The sequence below is a fragment of the Rhinolophus sinicus genome, chromosome 2, assembly GCF_057876585.1.
Source record: "Rhinolophus sinicus isolate RSI-liver-muscle chromosome 2, RSI-T2T, whole genome shotgun sequence".
Lineage (NCBI taxonomy): Eukaryota > Metazoa > Chordata > Mammalia > Chiroptera > Rhinolophidae > Rhinolophus > Rhinolophus sinicus.
The window spans coordinates 26,847,719-26,869,126 of record NC_142502.1 but is presented as its reverse complement, the minus strand read 5'-3'; the positions used below and the strand labels follow the sequence as shown (position 1 = coordinate 26,869,126).

The 21,408-nt window shown below is 38.1% G+C and overlaps 2 long non-coding RNA genes across 2 annotated transcripts in view; one reads left to right on the top strand and one right to left on the bottom strand.

Moving 5' to 3' along the window:
* The first annotated feature begins 1,196 nt into the window (after positions 1–1,196).
* The window catches only part of LOC148758755 (uncharacterized), a 28,866-nt gene continuing 8,654 nt past the window's right edge, over positions 1,197–21,408 (top strand). The window contains exons 1-2 of the long non-coding RNA XR_016020176.1: positions 1,197–1,388; positions 1,571–1,692. This is a non-coding gene — a long non-coding RNA (uncharacterized LOC148758755). The remainder of the gene's footprint in view (positions 1,389–1,570; positions 1,693–21,408) is intronic.
* LOC141571714 (uncharacterized) overlaps positions 19,867–21,408 on the bottom strand; it is a 229,241-nt gene continuing 227,699 nt past the window's right edge. The window contains exon 5 of the long non-coding RNA XR_012496749.1: positions 19,867–20,828. This is a non-coding gene — a long non-coding RNA (uncharacterized LOC141571714). The remainder of the gene's footprint in view (positions 20,829–21,408) is intronic.

Below are 21,408 nucleotides of genomic sequence, written 5' to 3'. Positions count from 1 at the left end.
GAACTGTAGATAAGAAGCACTGCACTCAGTTGGTAAAATTGAGTCTCAAAGAAGCAGGGGTTCATTTTGAAACCACTGTACATGTGTACTGACTGGAATTGAACAATAGGCAGTAAGTCAATGGACGGTAGACATTAGGAGCCAGATTTCTCACTTTTGGGAGTGGAAGGTTAGAGACAAGCAAAGGGGAAAGGCAAGAGTGATCCACGTGGTACTGGATGAGAATGATCCATGTGATATTAAATTGGATATGTGTGTTTATGTTTAGCTTAATATAGATACAAATAAATACATATAGAAATATTTATAGATATGTGTACATATACTGGTTAGTACACGCAAACATGTCTTTGGCTTGTCAACTGAGAGGGCCTACAAGCAACAACATCTCAGTAGCAAGGAAATACTGGTTTCTAACGTCTTTCTCCAATGAAAGGAACCAGACTCTTTGGAGAAATGGCTGATTTCAGGACTGGGCAGGAAACATACCAAATGAGCCTGGGACATCTTGGAGTGCCAGAAAGTAAGGAAGTGCTCAAAACCAACAACAACAATAATAGCAAAACCCCCACAAAGATGGGAAGAAAACAAAGGGACCCAGGAGCCAATGGAAAAAGCTCTTAATGACCAAAGCTGGAACAATTTGAGCAAGAAAATGAATAAAGCAGTCTTGGATTATGACTCAAAGGATACAATAAATAGCCACATGTCTGCACTGATCTAAAAACAAAACAAACAAATAAATACACAAACAAATAGGAGAGAATAGAAAAATCCTGTGTGCAGAAGAATTCCAAATAATTTTTGCAGATATAATTTTTATTCTGATAGTTCTCATTTGAACATCACATAAAACTACAAGTTATTAAAAACACTGTATTTGAAGAAGCATGACTAAGGGATGAGAAGGCCATGGAGCCTCCTTTAATTGAAGTAAGCAAACTAAGGGTCATATACAGCCACCAGTGAGAAGATTTTTACTTGCTTCACACTTGGGTTTCCTTGACAATGAACTTTATCTAGCAACTACTACTTACTCCTATTTAGATCTTAAAAGGACACCTCTTTTGAGTCTACCCCTACTTACTTGAATTATTTGGTGCATGTGTCCTTATAAAGAGTACAGTTACTTCCACACATACACATCATCAAGAAGGAAAGAAATGTAAAAATTTTTTATTTTGTTTGTAGCTACAAGTCTTCATTGTTTACTCGTTTTTGAAAAACACAACAATGATGGGATGCAGTCATCTTCCTGGTCATCCATCACCGATTGCTCACTGAATGTCAGGACTGCAGTGAGTCAGTGGCAAATACTGGAGACACACACCCCCTGTCCTCATTCATAGGCGGGCGGGCCATGTGACTACACCCTTGGGACATTTACGGTAAGTTATATGTTTCTCAGAAGTAGGCACCAACAATGACTTGTTTTGAAAAACAAAACAAGCACCACTATAATGACGACTGAAAATTAGGTTTAATCCCTTCTCTATGAAAGTTTTGACAGTTTGAGGAGATTGAAATTCCGGCAATACATGTTTAACCCTAGTTATTCTTTCCTGCATAGCCTGTGTCACAGCGTTTGCATCCTGCTCCAGCCTGCCCAGGAAGTTGTGAATGACAGACCTCCCTGGAGAACCTTCTGAATGAGTAGGCATCTCACACGCCCCTCCAATTATCAGAGGAATGGTAAGCCACAGGGAGCATTAATTTATTCTGAAGTAACAATCTAGCCTTTAAAATCCTTTGTTGTTCTATTAGGAATATAACAAGTGTTAGGGTAGATCGGAGTCTGAAAGAAGGGCAATTTTTAAGGAGGGCACAGATCACAGTGGTCCACGCAGGGATCAAACTGGCAACCTTGGTGTTATTAGCACCACGCTCTAACCAACTGAGCTAATCTGCCACCCCAAAAAGGGCAATTTTTAAAGAGAAATTCTCAAGAAAACAAAATCAGGCTTAATTATAAATAATAGCTGTGCCTTCAAAAATAACCTATCCCAGTATAAAACAAGACTGATCAGATCATATAAGATCTATAAAATTTAGGTATATATAAAATGTCACAAGTGAATTCAAAGGCTCCTTTTCTTTATCTTATTCTCTCTTGGAAGTCATCTCCAAACGTACATATAATGACATACCTGAAAAGCACCCATGACAAAGATTTTCAATGGAATTAATTAAGTAAAAGACCCAAAATGCTCACATTTAAGATTTGTTAGTCTCATTCCTAGCCAACATTTTATGTTGCTCTGAAATTGTTCAACTACAGCCAAAAAAAAGCAATATTGTAGTTATTCTGTGGGGGTTGACTACATTATTTTTGCAATTTGTTTTATGCAATGGAAATATTTCCTTTTCCAAGCCCATGTAAACACCTGAAGAAAGGACAAGGTCAGCTTGACAGACTGTAGGATTTAGATTGGCCACCTAAGCTATTTGAGGTCACGCTGTCATCTTGAATGTTTGCACCCGCTGTGAAGTACGTCCCTGTCCTTGGGCACCTTACAAAGCTCAGCCTGTGCACACACTGAGAAGGAGGAGGAGGCTGAGAGAGTTAGTTCCTTATGAACCCATCAGCCGAGTCTCCATCTCTCTCCATGACACTTTGTTTACATCAAAAGTAAAGACACGAGAGTCATCTTCCACTTGTTAGCTACAAACAAAGAAGTGACCTCTGACACCCGCAAGTGTGACTGGTACTTAAATACTGACAAACAGGCCAGGTTCTGAGTCCACTCTGCATTCCATACTATTGTTTGTGACGTGAATTTGGGGGATATTCTCCATATTGGCCTAGAACATGTTAAATGCTGCCCTTTGGCTCCAGTGTTCCCCCTATTGAAACATAAGTGGTGGTTGCTGCCTCTGTTAAGAAGTATGCCATTGTTGCAAATTCTGGAATGAAAGTAAGGCATTAAATATAATCCTGTATTAAAATAATTCCCCTTCTATATTAGATAGCTTATAATTAAGGTAAACAGATTGCCAAAACAGGGAGGGAGAGGAAGTACAGGGAGGAGGGAGGAGGGAGGAGAGAGAGTGCTACAGAAGCAATACCATCACAAGGAAAGGATATGGGTAAAATAATAATAATAATACAAATAAGGGTTATACCTTCCAAAAAGAGCTTTCTTATTACTTTGCAAGGATTGTCTAAATGTTACAAGTTACAATCAAAATAAATAGAATATTTACTTAAGGAAATGTGCATCCTTCATGTAATTACTTCATGTAATTGCCAGTCACTGTGGTAGGAACTGGGGATTTAAAGAGAGAACTAATCTCCAGTTGTAGCTACGTGGAGGTACAGTTTAGCATTAAAGACAAAATAAAAATACTGTTTCTGCACATGTTTGCAAAAAGTGGACAAGTTATGGTTCCCAAGTAACTGAAACAATGAGAAAAAACTTTAAAAAAATGTGGTCATTTTACTGTTTATTTCACTTAAAATGATCTACTCTTCTATGGTTACAATTCTGAAGTGAAAATCAAGAGGCCTACCCGGTACTGCCAATTTTGACATCGATCTCCCAAGAACTTTTATTTCCTCTGTATTTTTGCGTTCCTGTGAGGTTAAAAATGTTTGCCTTATTTCGAAGTTGTCATATAAGCCTTGGAAATCTCTTTCAACTCTTCTGCAGGACGTCTGTTTAGTACATAAAATGCTGTTACATTTTAGAATGAAACCTTGTGTGTATCAATAAGTTATTAATTGAAGCTGGTGGTTATTGCTTTCTTACGTACTCAGGGAGTTAGTCTTTTCTTGTTATTTCAGCATAACCTTAGCAGAACTGCAATTGAGAGGGAGTCTGGGTAAGAGGATCAAGTTAGCAAGTTAACAGAGGACAACAAATCTCTTGTGAATATTGACACTTCAAAAAGACTCAAAGGCTCTGAAATTTCATGAAGGACTGTCTCAGGTTTGCCAGGTATGAAATTGTTAAACCTTATCAGAGAATAATGTGGAAAAGTAAACTAAGGCCTATCCAAATTACCCTTTTGAATTATTAATACGTAGCTCAAGATGTCTTGAAAACCACATAAAATCTATCAAATTAAATATATTCATGTAGTGTTTCATACTAAATTAAGTTTATGTAATTGTGGGCATTCAGAAGAGTTTTTTAAAACTTTCTGATTTCACTCTGGAGCGATAACAATTCAGTGAGGCATTGTGGGACAAAAATTGAAAGAGAAAAGAAGGCAGAGAATTGAAGTTAGCATTGGGGACTACTTTTCCTTCTAAGATAATTGACAATTCCAATAATAGATAAGCCTGCATAGAAACTGAACCTCATTTTTGAACCATCTTAATCCATAAATGGATTCATAATGATTTCAGATAGCTAGTGTCTCAACCCTAGCTACTTGATAGAAGCAAAAGAAACCATCCTTAGAGAAAAATAATATCATTAAGAGCTTAAAATTATTTCCAAAAATTTTCATATATAATGTCCAGCACCCAGTCAAAAATAACTGCATATAGCAAGACCATAGGGCCAAAAACAAACAATAATCCATAGAAACAGACCTATATGCATCTAGATAATGCATCTATCAGACTTTTCTTTTTTTAATACTATACTTAATATGTTTAAGGAATTAAAAAACAGAACTGAACATTTTGGGAAACAACTATAGAAAAGAACCAAATGGAAATTTTAGAACTGAAAAATAAAATACCAGAAATTAGAAGTCAGTGGATGAACATAAAGACATTTTCTAGGTTTGACTCAGAAAATCTTATAGACTGGCCTCAACATTTCACCATAATTATGTCTCCATATGTTAAAAGTAATCGAGAAAAAAATAATGCGTAAAGAAATATTTGGCTTTGGATTCTATAAAGCCGAATGAATTAATAATGCATGCATTGAACTACAGATGCTCCTCAACTTATGGGGTTACATCCCAATAAACCCATCATAAGTTGAAAATATCATGAGTCAAAAACATGTTAATACACCTAACCTACCGAACCTAATAGCTTAGCCTAGCCTACTTTAAACATGCTCAGAATATTTACATTCGCTTACAAATGGGCAAAATCACCCAATATGAAGCCTATTTTATAATGCCCAGCATCACAACAGAGTATCAGACTGCAAATTGCTAGTGAAGGAAAAGATCAAAATTCAAATTAAAAAAAATTTTTTTTTTATTAGTTTCAGGTGCACAAGACAAAGCAATAGTTAGACGTTTATCATTTATATCCCTCACACTCAAAATTCAAAATTTGAAGTATGGTTTCTACTGAATGCATATCACTTTTGCACCATTGTAAAGTCGAAATAATGTAAATCTAACCATCCTGAGTCAGGGACCGTCTGTATGTATTTCAACAAAACAATTTAGATATTTCAAGGTAAATACAGAACTCATTTATTTTGACATTTTTCTCTCTAAAAGGGTCATTCTAAGTCAATACGTAATTTACATTATTTTTATCCTACTCAACTCTGACTTAATGTAACTTTCCTTTCCCTGAGCCCCAAACAGGAATCCTTAAAACTTGGTTTTATTTTTTCTCATGGGGCAAGTGGTCCAGGAAAATACTTGATTAGGATTTACGAATCTTGGCTTATTGACTTATATTTGCCACTTCCCCTGGCTGACATTCCCTCATATGGCTCTCATCTCTTCATCTGTAACATGAAGAGAGAGCTAGATAAGTCAAGGTTCAGTCTCCTACAGCTGGAAAAGTCAAGATAATAATAATAATAACAACAGTAACAATAACAATAATTTTTATTAGGCTCTTTGAGGTAGGTAGGATACATGCTTAAAAAAAAGAAAGAGAGAACAGATGATAGATAGATAGATAGATAGATAGATAGATAGATAGATAGATAGATAGATAGATAGATGATAGATAGATAGATAGATAGATAGATAGATAGATAGATAGATAGATGATAGATAGATAGATGATAGAGAGAAGCAAAAGGATTCCAGAAATAAAGGGCAAAATATAATCTTTCCCATGGAAGAAAGTTACAGTTTACTCAGCTTAACTGTGGGAAAATAAAAAGCCAGATACTGACCAATTTTCAATTTTTTTCTGGCGGGAAAGATACATATGCTTTTACACAATATGAGCTCCTTAAAAGTTGACTTTGTAGAGAACTGACTCTGGGTGGTGAACACACAATGGGATTTATAGATGATGTAATACAGAATTGTACACCTGAAATCTATGTAATTTTACTAACAATTGTCACCCCAATAAATTAAAAAAATAAATTAAAAATAAAAGAGTTGACCTTGTAAATTTCTTTATGTAAAAGCCTACCCGTAATAATAATTATTTCACTTTGCATCTGTATGGTGCTTTGAGTTCACAAATTCTCCATGCATTTCATCTATTTTGATCTTCATAGCAAATCTATTAGATACAAATTTGGTTCAAAGAGTGTGACTGACAAAAATGTTCTGCCCTCTATTCGGGACTTCAGGACTGCATTGTCACTTAGAGGATGGGTTTCTGTTGAACCTAAACCCTCACTTTTCTCTCTAGTGATCAAAATATTTAAGAAGGTGTTATTGTCAGGAATGTATAATAGAGACAATATTTATTAGAGTCATATTCTAAACCAACTGGATTATCCTATCTGGGATGAAAAATTAAATCATAGATTAAAATAATTATTTGTATAATGCTGATGTTCAAAAAAAGTAGAGGGGCCGGCCCGGTGGCTCAGGTGGTTGGAGCTCCGTGCTCCTAACTCCGAAGGCTGCCTGTTCAATTCCCACATGGGCCAGTGGGCTCTCAACCACAAGGTTGCCGGTTCAACTCCTCGAGTCCTGCAAGGGATGCCACCTGCAACTAAGATTGAACATGGCACCTTGAGCTGAGCTGCCTCCAGGATGGCTCAGTTGGTTGGAGCATGGGCTCTCAGTTGGTTGGAGTGCAGGCTCTCAACCACAAGGTTGCCAGTTCGATTCCTCGAGTCCTGCAAGGGATGGTGGGCAGCGCCCCCTGCAACTAAAGATTCATTCAACATGGCACCTTGAGCTGAGCTGCCACTGAGCTCCCAGATGGCTCAGTTTGTTGGAGCGTGTCCTTTCAACCACAAGGTTGATGGTTCGACTCCCACAAGGGATGGTGGGCTGCGCCACCTGCAACTAAGACTGAAAGGACAGCAACTTGAAGCTGAATGGCACCCTCCACAACTAAGATTGAAAGGACAACAACTTGACTTGGGAAAAAAAAAAAGTCCTGGAAGTACACACTGTTCCCCAATAAAGTCCTGTTTCCCTTTCTCCCCCCCAAAAAAATAATTATATAAAAAAAGAGAAAGTAGAAGGTTATTTTATATTCCCTATAGTCATATCTGCAATGCTTTGCCCAGAATCTTGCATATAGTAAGTGCTCAATAAATATTTATTGAAATACACTCTTGAATTAAACTGGCATTCTGTGGGTATCATATTAAACCTATAGGTCTTGCCAGGTAAGCTGAAGACAAAGCTTCAAGAAATTTGCAATTTAATGTCCAGATATCCTTAAATGAAGAACTTTGGACTCATTCATGTTAGGTTTTGCTTGTATGTTTTGAATAGATACGGTCACTTCATAACGACCTTCTGCTTCTAAAACTATTGGTTTAGTTTTGCTAAACATAGTTTAAGCAGAATTTCTCTGGGTTTTCTTCTTGTCACAAGCTTTTCAGTTTGTCACACTGAACTGGAAGGATTGATAACAAAACAAACCCAATCAAACTTATCACAAGTGTTTCTCAGCCTATGTAAGTAACACTTAGTAAATATATGTGATGGGAAAAAAATTATACTTTTTCCCCAGGGGAGTTAGTGAGCGGTGATAACATTTAGGAGAAGCATAGGGATAAATTTTAAAAAAAATTTTTTTTTAATCAGTAAAAGGGATATCTGTTAGGGAGTGCGACCAGGTAAGAATGGAAATTTAAGAGGAAGAAAACAAGGCTATTTTTAATAGAAATATATATGATAGCTGAACTTCTATGTCGAAAGTACTTATGTATTATTCTTTTTTTGCACTTACTTTCATTGTTCATTAATGACATGGGAAAATAATTATTTTATGCAAGTTGTAAGTATTTTTAATGATACAGTAACAATGTTATGTCTGCACTATTTTTTATGACTTATGTCTGAACAACGTAAACTTTTTGGTATATGGATCTAGTTATTGTTCAGTACAGTGGTATCTGTTCTGGATGGCTGTGGAGTCTCACTCTTATACTGCATAAATTGATAAATAGAAAGAAGATATTTTAACAGAGAGTCTTCACTTAAAAAAAAAACCAACAACCATAAATTACCCTGTGACCAGTGGCAAATGAAGTACAGTGACTGCTGCACTGGCATAGGGGACTGTTTGTCTTGTTTTCTCCAGTGAGACTCCTAGCAGCAGTGGTTTCCATCAGGAAAAAGAAAACAAATTCCAATGAGATCACATGAAAATAAGACCTAGGCTGCAAGAACACAGGAAGCCCTCCAGCAATACTGCTGACCGGAACTGAAAATGAATCCAGTGGTTTTTTTTGGTTCCGTTTTGACTAATGAAAGCATTATCTATATGCTTGTCCACTTTCAGGTTAATCAATTCATTTCTTTTGCTTGTTTTCGGTCTCTAAATGTTTTAGTGCTTTTAGAAGCCAAGGCTTTCCCCACTATCTTGCCTCTCTTCTTGCTATTAGCTTTCTTAAGACATTTTCATTGTTAATACACAATCAATGCACCTTACTAGTTACACCAGAGGTTGACTTATTTAGAAAACAATAGAATTATTTCTTCCCCTAACCCCTAGCAAGGTACAGTAAGTCCTTACATAACGTTGTCGATAGGTTCTGCAACTTCAAGCAGCAAAATAACATACAACAAAAATAATTTTACCATAGGCTAATTGATATAAACAAGAGTTAAGGTTCTATGGTATCTTATCGATGTTATAATAAAACAATGTTGAACAAAGCAATGTCATTCAAGGACCTTCTGTACCAACTCCTGGCAGCCTGGCTGGAACCACAGCTGCTGTGTTGGCCTGTGGCCTCAGCTCCTCTGGGTCAGAGGAGAGCTAGATGTGTGGAAAGCTAGAACTGGGTCCCGCTGGTTCATGAGAGCTGGTAGTGGGCATCTTTTCTGTGTTTAGTCACACAGAAAAGAAGTTATAGGTAAGTAACTTCAGATCGGCCACGCTAAGAGTATTTACACCACAGAAATCAGAAAACATTACACCTCAGGGCTTCTTTTCCTTCTACCTCCCATCAAGAGAGCTGGTAGTTAAACATTTACCAGCCCACCTCTGGCTGGATATGAGGTGGACAGAGAAGTTTAAGACAGGTGGAGAATGAGATCACAAACTATTTAAAGGTTCCATCATAAAACAAGAGAGTGAACCGAAGTGGCTTCATGTTCTGCAATCCTCATCCACAGCAACAGGTCTCATGGACAGATGCAGATGGCTCTTTTCTGGAGTTGGTGTAACAGAGCACAGGAGCACTGGACTGGCACCCGAAGGAGCTGGGATTTGGTCCTCATGCTGCCACTGCATGTCTGTGTGACCTTGCCCACCACTCTCCTTCCCAGTCGTCTCACCTGTAGTACAAAAGGTCAGGGGTGGGTGGCTTAGATTCTTCTTCCTCAAAGTGTGGTCCGTGAGTGTCACCGGAAGCTTGTTAGAAAAGTAGAATCTTGGGCCAACCAGACAGCTACTGAAATAGGAACGGCAGTAAAATGAGATCCCTAGTTCTGTCACATGCACATTTAGAGAAGCACTGGACTAACTGGATTAGTAGTTCCCAAACCTGGCTGAGTATTTGGAGAGATTGAAAAAAGAAAAGTATTCCTGGCCTTCATTCTTGATCTATTGGATCAGGATTTCTGGGGATGAATCTCAGATATTGTAGTTTTTAACAAGTGCCCCAGAAGATTTAGATCAGCCAGTGATGGGATCCCTTAGCCCCAATGTTCCCTTCCAATTTTTAGTCTGTGGAAAATTGCTAGCCTTCCAAATAGGTTATCCTGACCCTGCCCAATCCCTCTGCTGACAGTGATAGAAATTGGTGAAAAAGCAACTCTTGAAGGGCATAGGGACTAGGAATTTTTAAACCATCTTTAGTTCATGAAATATGAGAAGGCACTGTAAAAAGATTAGATGTTGGAGTTGATATAATCTCCTGAATATGAAAAAAGAAAATGCCAGAGGAGACAGATTACTTCATAGAGTTGGAAGAGAAACAAAAGGAAAATGAATGACACTGTAAATGTATCTGTCCCTTGAAATCCTAGCTGGCTTATTCAATTCATGGTTGTACAGAGGGTGTTAGATGTGCTCATCTGAGATAGTGAGGCTAATGGACTAAATGTAGCTGAAAGCTCAGGAAATCTGCTTTTAGCTACAAATTATGAAATGGATATACATAGATCTCTATATGTGTGTTTAAGTGAGTAAACTTGCAAGATATGAAGCAATCATTCTTTCATGACATAATCGTGTGCATTGTTTATCTTAAAATTAGTTTTACCAATTACAACTAAAATATGGGCAACTTCTTCCTGGCTAAATACCCACTAAGAATATCAATTGGGAGTATACTCAGCTACAAATAATAGAAAGTGTGACTTATAACCAAGAGGAGTTATTTTTCCCACATCAAAGAAGAGGACCCAAAGATGTTGAGTCCAGTGTCTCGAGATTTTCTGGCCTTTCCTTCATGTTGGAAGATCCTGCTGCAGCTTCAAACATCACACCCATCTTATCTTCCCAGGCAGGAATGAGGGTGAAGAAGGTTGGTGCTGGCTGTGTCTGCCTCTTTGCTTTGAGATAAGCAAAGCTTTCTCACTCTGGCACCCAGCGGAATTCTGCTGACTTGTAGGCCATAACTAGATCACATGATCACATTTAACTGGAAGGGATTTGTAGAATAGATGAGTTTTAAATTTTAAACAACATTTCTAGGGCATTTTTCTTTCTATTCTTTTACTTTCACTCTTTCTCCACAACTCAAAAGGTATTCTCTTTCTGCTTTGCCAAACTAGATCGTTTAGTTCCTGCAGTGGTCTGATTAGAATTAACTCCATCATTAAATCTACTCAGATTATTTCCCCATAATGATTAGCTCATTTTCTAAGCATCTGTATGCACATTTTATGTCACTGCAGCATGTGTCTGTGTTTCTTTTGTTCTGTCATAGCTTATCTCTTGAGCTCCTCAAGAACAGGTTGTTCTCTCAATTCCCTCTGCATCTAGAACAGTGCTATGCCTAGTAATTACCTTACTAAGCTGAATTGAGACAAATGTAGGCTATACCATTATTTTTTTCCCCGCTACGCAGAGTAACACGTGCAAAGCTCCGTAAGCAGCACAAACCCTAACTATCTTTGGTGCCTTTGTGTAAGCAAGTGAACTCTTTCTGACACTTTGGAAGCTTATGGTTAATACGAATCACAAGAACCGCAAATACAAATCATAACTGTGGGCCCTGTAAATTTCCATTATCCCCAGTGAAAGATTGGATTTGAGTGATTTGTACAGCATCCAAGAAATTTTCCCAAGGAACCTTATGATTAGAATGAAGCTACAACATTCATCTCTTAGAAGACTTGCCAGGAAAGGAACATGCTGGCTGCATGAATTACCACTGACAAGCATGAATGAACCTTGAGAGTCAGTGGCCTGGAACTCCGCTGGTGAAATGCTTCAACTGCAGGCACTAGACAAACCCCAGAGCAGGCAGTGACATGGGGGTTAGTGTATGGGGGAGAAAAATCAACAAACTACTTATTATGTATATTTCCTCTCTTTCCCACTCCTCAGCTTTCTGCTTCAGGTTATTTTTGTACTGATCTCCCACTTTCTGTATATTTCAGACATGCAATAGTAAATTAGAGAGACAATTTTTATTGACACTTACAATTTTTCTGCTGATAGATACATCCCTGAAACATAGGTATGAAACAGATTAGTTTGAAAACAATCACAAGTGGTGACAAGGTGATTCAGGAATTCTTGGGTCAAAAATGAAGAAAACAAGAAAGGAGCAGGGAGAAAGTATTGCAAAATCTACAGGAACAAAGCTATCATGACACACATGGAAATTAAGAAGTGCTAATTCTAACAGTTAAATTAAAAAGTCAAAAATACAGAGGGTGCCCCAAAAATGTATACAAGTGGACACTTTGGTCAACGTTGCTCAAGCAGTAGTTCACCATAATCAGAAGTGGCTGGACGCTGATGGTAACCACTTTGAGCACCTCTTATAATTGCAGAAGTCAAACATGACTTGTATTCAACTTTTGTGATTGGTATATATTGCGTATTACAATTTTAATACAGTTTTCCTTTCTTAAAATATGTATACATTTTTTTGGCACCCTATGGATATCCTGCCTCTTTTTTCACGGCATACCTTATCAATGTAGCACATTTCGTAGTACACATTCTGTTCTTCAAATCATAGCTATGCCTACAAGCAAGCTAAACTTGAGGGGAGAGAAATCTATGAACAGTAACACTGAGTTATTATTTTTAAGTGACCTGATGCTAAATGACCCATGTGACTGAATTTTTCACTTTCGACTAGTTGGTGTGAAGCCAGGTCAGCTGTCTACATGGATAAAAAATGGGATGCACATCTTATTAACTAATATTATGGTTTATGTGTTTCCCCATTCTTGATTCTTATCAGAAGGGATGAAGGGTTTTGGGGGGAAAAGAGTATTCACCCATGCCTGCTAAGTTGCTATGCTCATCTTCTAGGTCATTGTGTAATTTTAATCTTTATGGGCTTATAGTTCCAGGAGGAGATTCATAAATAGCCAAACCACAGCACATTGTCATGTTTCCACTTTGAACGTTTCAGATGTTATTACTTTATATTACTTTTTGGAAGGAAGGAGTCTTAAGTACACATTTTGTTTTAGGAAGTGCTCCATAGTGAGTAAGCTGAGAAAATCACCACAGTTAATTTTATCTGCTAATACCTGTTTCAACAACCAATGGATTCTATGGGTTATAGGATATTTTGGTAGCCAAGAGGAGAAGGAGAGACTAGATCAGTTAAATTCCGTACACAGACCATATGACTTTTTGGTGGAGTGTGGAAACCCAAGATTCAGGCTAACCTTTGAAATACCATTTTTTTTTTTAAAGATTTAAAAGATGTAAAAAGATACACTCATAACCCAGCAATTCTACTCCTAGGCATATATCCAGAAGAATTGAAAAATATATATCTACACAAACTCATTTGACTACTAATAGCAGCATTACTCATGATAGCCAAAATGTGGAAACAACCCAAATTTACAACTGATGAATGGATAAAAATTACGGTACATTGGAATACTATGCAGCACAAAAAATGAAGTACTGCTTGATACCACAACATGAATAAACCTTGAAAACATTATTTTACGTGAAAGAAGTCTGACACAAAAGGCCACATATTGTATGATTTTTACTTTATACTTAATGTTCAGAATAGGTAAATCCATAAAAATAAAAAGCAAACTAGTGGTTTCCAGAGGCTGAGAGAAGATTGAGAATGGGGAGTGAAGGCTAATGGATAATAGAATATCTTTTTGGCATAATAAAAATTTTCTGAAATTAGACAGTGGGGATGGTTGTACAACGTTGTGACTACTAAAAACTACTGATTTTAATAATTTAAAAGGGTGAATTTTATGGCTTGTGAATGACAGCTCAATAAAAAATAATAAAAGATATATTTTTGGTATCTAATAGCTTTTAACATGAAAGTTACATTGCCACATAAGTGACTCTGAGATGTAGCTCTGAAATACTGCAAAAGTTTTTAAAAGAAACCATAAAAGGGCCTGTTTCAATATGGTGAAAATTTTAATTGACTAAAAATGTTTGAGTTTGTTTTTCCTTCCATATAGGTAGCCTCATTTTATAGCCAATTAAAGTAAGTACACCTAATTGAAAGTACACAGATTCACAGGGTCACTGGTGGGCAAGTCTATTAAGAGGACCTGGTTGTCTCAGGCCTTTCTGTCTCCTTTCTGGAACTTTCCTGCCCTTTTGCTTCTAGTGCCCTAGAGGTAACCCGTGCCCTTATACAGTTTTGTACCATTGTTTTTCCACGCCTATGGCTGCCCTCCACATGACTTCTGAAAAACCAGAGCTTGAAACGTAGGGTCCCATATCTCAAGCTGCTATCAGTTCAACCCAAAGAATGATCCTCTATGGGTGAAAGTTCAAGCGTGAGGTCTAGACAGGCAAGGAGATATCTTTAGACAGCAAGTATACCTCTTGTGCACGTCAATGACAGTATAGAGGGGTCCCCTGACTCTCAGAGGACCCACTCTTAGTCCCTAGCATATACGAAGTAACTCTGGCCTATCGGGCAGCCTCAGTTCGCCATGCTACTGGAAGAAATCTCCAGATTAGATTACATGTAACTATCCAAGAAGCTTTGAATAGTTCAGTGAGCATTTCTTATGTTAAATCAAATGCTATTCAATAAGTTTTAGTTTTAATTCAGCGGAGTTTCACATTATTATAAATGATAAATTTCAGGGGTGGATCCAATTCAGTCCTCACCATCGTTCTTTCAGCTAGAGAATGAGGCCCCAATATCAGGTCAATGTTATGTCCCTCCCTCTTTCTTTTAAGATGTTTTCTGCCTAGAAGGCTCCTCAGACCCTTATGCATCTGGTCTCCTGGAAGCAGACCCAGCCCTAACAGGGGCAAGGAGGCCCCCTACCCCTCCAACCCACAGCCTGCCCCTTTTGTTTTCCTAGTGTCTGCTTAGTCTTGCAATTTAAGAGACGTCATGCACTCTCATAGGTAGGTGACATCCCAGCTCAAACACAGGAGGCCTGCAAAGAGCTGCCCTTTGACCACTGTGATGCTGTGATTTGAAAAAAAGGCCCACACCAGTTCTGGAAGCAGGCTGGGAGATTTAGGAGGAAAATTTCAAGGTTCAAGATATCCACGGCATGGACTAGAAGGAAGAATGATGCCAGGTGGGCATATTCCTTGGCTCCACGATTTCTCTCCTGTTAAACTAAAACTTGGGCCTCAGGCTAGGGTCCCGTTTGCCTGGTTCTAAGGGTAGATCTAAGGGTAGAGCCTGGAGATCCTATCCCATCAGTCCTCCATGGAGATTCATTTTGCCTCTGACAGTAAGCTGAGAGCAATCCTAAATTGCCTTTCCACCTTTTTCTTCGCAATGCAGGACACACATTTATATGTGTCTATGAGGCATGCAAATAAGTAAGCGGATCCTGTCTAATTCTCTTGTTTGAGGAAAGGAAGAAGTCCATGTGACTTGAAGTAAAGTAGGCTAAGGTTTAGGGCTTTGAAAAAACCATCTTAGAACACACACACTCCTTCCACATGTAATTACCAAGCTCTTGTTCCCTCTCACTGAGACACTCAGCAGGACTCAGGAGTTTAATGGATTTTTCTCTCTTTATTGAGCATCTAAAGTGTTTTTTAATTCTGCAGGAGTAATTTAGAAAGTGTTGTAAAATCTAATTGATTTTTATAAACATGCATATAGTATATTCTGCACTAATAAGCATTTGCATTGTGATTTGTTTGTGCATGGGTGCCCTTTACTCCCCAGAATGCTAATGAACAAAGTGTGATAGCATGCTTTCTAAAAAGCACACTTTATTATTTTCTTTTTTTTTTTTTTTTAATGAATTCTTTTCTCAAAAGGAAAACAATAGAAAGTTACTGGAAAGATAATTTCTAGGAAGAAAGGTTAACTCAACTCATTTTTATAAATGGTGTTTTTCCTCCCAACATTGTTTAACAAAAACCAAAGAGCTTGTCTGCTAAATACCCAGTACTTTCTCTATTAGTCCTGGCAATATATATATATATATATATATATATATATATATATATATATATATATATAAAGACCATTTGGAATAATTGCTTGTACTGCTTATAATTAAGCAGGGCTGTGTCTTGGTCTATAATCACTAGAGTCTCTCTTCTGGGAAAGTGCTCTTCTTGCTGAACCACACAATTGGCTCTGCAGTGTGATGTTTTCATGGGATACACCCTTTCTGGGTAAATTAGTTTTCTCAGACAGACCAGAAATGCTCATTAAGGGAGGAGTCTCTTCCAATAAGTCCTCCCTTTTCATTTATCCCATATATGTCCCTCTATTCCACCTACCCGTCTAAGTTTTCATCAGGACCAACTCCCAGGGAAAAAAACCCTACAGAGTCTCTGCAAAAAGCAGGAAAAACCACTTTCCTTTTCCTCTCTCTCTCTCTCTCTCTCTCTCTCTCTCTCTCTCTCTCTTTCTCTCTCTCTCGACCTGTCATGGTCATTTTTATTTGCTATTTGACATCCTGCTGCCTCGAGCATAGGGATATTTACTTGCAGACCGTCCCAGGTTCCAGGGCCATGGTGTACATGACTTCCACCCTCCCTCTACCTGTGTCCAGGCCTTTGCCTGCCCCAATGGTGGTGGGCTGTGGGCTGACAACCTGTGGAAGGCGGGAGGCAATGGGGGGGATGACCAAGCTCCTCCCCACCCCATGCTCCATTGTCCCTTTGGACTTCATTTACAAAACACAAATTCAAAGATAAAATTATTAAAAATTTCAAGAGGTAACCACAGAGCATTAAGCCCCAAGCATAGGATCCCTTCTGAACCTGAGGCTGTACCAGTGGTCTTCACTCTTTACCTCTGATATCCTCTCTATGGCCCAGCGTGATGGTGGGTCCTGGATAGACAGTGATTATATACTTTCTGAAAGCAGTTCTTAAACTTGAAGTTGCTCTGGTCAGTGGGGTGGGGAGCATTTGCCACAAGACTGTCTCCTGCAGATATTCTTATCACTTATCTGCCAGCTCCCACCGTTGGGCAAATCAGGGGTCTGGTCAAGACCTTTATCTGTAATTTACACCATGACTCTGACGTCAGAAAGTTCCACACCTTCATCACATCTGAAAGATGGACCACTCTCCTGTTATAAAAGAACTCCATTAAAAGCCACTGGGCATAGCTAGGGGATGGGAGAAGAGCTGGGGATTGTTTCTAGCCATGAATTTATCTTGGCCCCCACTCTTCAAGCAGACTTGAGACACGAGTATATTTGCTTTGTTCATTCATGTCTTGATTTTATTAATTTTATTTTTCTATTTCTTGTTCACATGTGTCTACATCCGAGTTTTTAATTTTTTTTTTATCCTCAGGTATAAAGTTCTCACTCCATAGTTCAATGATATATGCATTATATATTTGGGTTTTGAAATAACAAGACTTTTCTCATTGTGTGTATTGCATTACACACAACACAGAAAATGTGGAAATTTAGAACAGAAGAAAATAAACCACCAGCAGCATTGCCAGCTTACCATCCAGAGATAATTACTTAGCATTTTAGCATATTTACTCATGGTCTTCTTCATACATACATGTCTATGGTGGCCATATTATTGAGCTATTCTAAGTATTTCCTTTTTGATATGCTTTTATCCACTCAATAATATATCATGAATATCTTCCATGTTAGTAATTATTAATCTAAAACACAATTTTCAAACTTTTGGGTGTGTAAAAATCACCTGGGAACATGTTTGAAATAAAGAATGTAAGGTCCCTCACTCATGGACTGAGCTGTGGGCCATAGATCTACATTTTGAAAAGCATCCTAGGTAATTCTCAGTGCTTGCTCTGACAAACACAATCTACAACACGATTTTTAATTGCTGCACTGTGTTCCATTATGTAGACGTGCCAGAATTTATTAAACCAATTCCATATTGTTTATTTAATTCCAGTTTCCAAATTTTCATTTGCATGATTAATTCCTCAATGAATAACCTACTACATAAATCTTTCTAAATATCTCTGACTATTTCCTTAGGAAAATTATACAAAGTGGAATTACTGAGTCAAAGAGAATGCCAACCTGAGAAAAGTAGATGGTATTTGGGGTAGAAAAGCAACTTTGTAAGCTGTAAAGTACTAAATTAATATGAACTATGTAAGAGCTGCCATTTTCTGAGGACTAGTGGTTCTCAAAGTTTATTGGGCATCAGAATCACCTAGAAGGCTTGTCAAAACAGATTGCTGCTGCCTCTTCCCTGCCCCCCTCTGATTCATGAGGTCTGGGGTGGGGCTGGGAATTTGCATTTCTAACAAGTTCTCAGGTGATGCTGATGCTGCTGCTGGTCTGGGGACCACACTTTGAGAACCACGGCACTAGACACTATCCTGGGTGTTTTATGTAAGTTATTTAAATGTCACACAGTCCTTTATAATTAAGGACTGAGTCTCAGAGAGGGTCTGAGATCATGAAGTTAATGATGGCAGAGCTGGAAATGGATTCCAACTTTGATAAGTCAAAGGCTGATGCTTTCCCCCACAGACAGCCTAGTTACTTATTTCATTTCACTACCCACAAATAAAATATTGTGGATGTTTTCATCACAAGCACCATGGTTTCAGTGTAAACCACCCCCTTTCCAATCTATTAGGGGCACATTAGGGAGGACAGTGGTTTGGAAATGTTTGGCTGAGAATTTTTTCAGAGGGAACTGGTTCGATGAGTGATGCTCTACCATTCTCGGAAATCTGAAGGGTTGCTTCCCCACCCTCCAGTGCCTTACTGAGATGTGGACATCAAGAGAATCATTTCTCATCAATTATTGCAACTATGTAATAGTCTTTCCTTGGAAGAGAGTTCTATCTTCTCCAAAAACCACCTCCGGGCTTCCCCACACAATGGCCTAAACAACCTGTTTGTTTAGGCAACTGAGAAAATAAATCGCATCAGTGCAAAAATCAAAGAACTCCTGCCAAACCAGTTGGCTAATAATACCCAGCAGAGCGAACACCCAGGGGATTAACAAAACATGAAGCCAGGTTGGCTTCTACCAGACTCACTTTAGGAGAGGTGAACATTTCCTAACCTACACCCAGAATCAAGTGAATCACACCCATTTCACAACTAAATAAATTCAAAGACCTAATTATGCAAATTTTTACCTGTTTATTATCTTGGGCTCTTGTCAGCCTGCTGCCTTTCATTCAGTATGTTGATGATTGTGTGTGTAGATTTTTATTTTTTTTTTTGCATGCAATTCAGTCTTCATTTATTTATCCAGTAGGCTGACAATTCTGTTAGGCATTATGCAAGGAGGAATGGAATGTTGTCTGTTTAAAACCCGTTTCCTGTAGCTTCTTGGTGTAGCTCCAGTGGATGTAGACACCTGAGAAGAGTCTATTTCTTACTGTTCAATTACATAATGCAGAATGCATTTCTTCCATCTATGTTAAAAATAAATTCACTCTGAGAGGCTCTATCACGTAAGACAAGGCAATACATTCCAATAGCTATTTTATCCAGAGGTTATAAAGAATCTTGAACAGCCTCTGGCTTTATCATTTTTAATAGCTCCCTAACTGGATAAGGAAAGCTCTTCCGCAAAGCTTTGGGAAGTCTGTTTGTGGAAGAGTGAGTGCTCATAAGCTGAGTTGCTTCAGGTGCCAAAACTAGCATCAATTGTTGGCTGTTTGGAGGGCAGAGGGATTATAGAAATCAGGATTGTCTGAGAAAAGAAGGAATATCCCATGACAGAGATGTCCCTACAACTAAAAGAATTAACATTCAGACTGGGCTGTTGCCTGTCAGGAGTGCTGCCAAAGGCGTGTCTCTACTAGGTAAGAAAGTTGATTTGACAGACACTTAGGGATCTTCTCTCTCTCTCTCTCTCTCCTCCCTCCCTCCCTCCCTCCCTCCCTCCCTCCCTCCCTCCCTCCCTCCCTCCCTCCCTCCCTCCCTCCCTCCCTCTCTCTCTCTCTCTCTCTCTCTCTCTCTCTCTCTCTCTCTCTCTCCCTCTCTCTCACATGAGTGGACCTAAAGGGAGAATTAAAGGGGGTGAGTGAGGGGCAAGGAGACCAGAATCAGACCTACTTCTCTTCTTCAAGGCATATTTGGGTGAGATGTGGAAGAGATGGCAGGAATGTGTATTTCATAAAAGCACTGCCTCCTCTTTTTACAAACAACATTTTCAGTGTTTGTCCTGCATTTAATGTTCTTTACTCTAGAGCTTTGTCCAGACCCAACAAATCAAGAATTATGCATTTGTGGAACTATTCAGAACATTATCGTGTAGCCAGACCTTATTAACTGAAGTCCACTTACCCGGAATAACTTTGAAAATTCTATTATTAAAAAACACGAGGAAATTTCCTAAAACAAATCCATACTAATGATTTAATATAAAAAGGGACATTTTTCAGGACATATCACAGCTTCAATATAAATTCAGCTTAACGTATTTTTAAACAATGACCATTGATTTTATAGTGGTTGCACATGAAATTCTTTCATCAAAAGAAGACCCCACTACTATTCTTTCATCAAAAGAAGACCCCATTACAAAAGAAGACTTACTAACATATTTCAGAAATATTTTCAGTAATAAAGAGGAAAACAAAACAAGTTTTATATTCATCACTTACACAGCCAGAACATTTAATTAGCCAGTGTACTCCAGTTGCTTATGGTACATGGATAATACCACCTACCATGAATACCAAGTACTGTCGTCAAATTAATATTATATAAATCAGAAAATACAGCCCTAAAATTCCCAGATCCTAATGTGAAATAATTTTTATGTTTTTAAGCTACCCATCTCACCACATATGTGTAAGTAGGAGTGAGTCAAACTTCTGTGGGAATGTCACAGTTATATTTCCAGAAGGCAGTGAAAGCAATGTATTGACACGCAGACTCCTGTGTCTGGGCTCAGAATCCTTGGGCTCCTCCTGAGTTCAGCTCTTGCCAGCTGCACGCCCTTGGCAAATCTTTTCTTTCAGAGTTCCCTGGGAAATCAGCAGGAATAGCACCAAGGTTATAGAAATCTGAAGACTCAGGTTGATAAACATATATCACGCTTTTCACAGAGCATCGCACTGAGCAGGCATCAAAAAAGCCCAAGCTATGATTATTACATTTTCATTCAGTTCTTCATGTTATGAAGTTCTGTATTTTTTAAAATTGTGGTAAAATATGCATACCGTAACATTTACCATTTTAGCCATTTTTAGCTGTCCTTTTTTTCAGAGGGAAACTATGATCATTTATAGTAAACGTCTGCATATTAACACTAAGCAATTTGCTTTAAAACTAAATATTGAAGAATAGAAACAAAAAAACCACATTTGGTATGAAGTTCAGATCAATATAAAGTTCTCTACAGCTTCAAAAGTTTAAAATGAAGTGTATGAAGGCCTAAAATAGCTTCTTCAAAAGGCTCAACAATATTTCAAACACACAGAATTTACTGAAAAAAGTTACCTGTATACAAAGCAGAAATTGAAATCATAGAGAAAGATATAAACTGAAAGGTAAAAGTCTTTCTCACCTTTTAGAAATCTCTTTCCTTCTCCTGATAGTTTATAC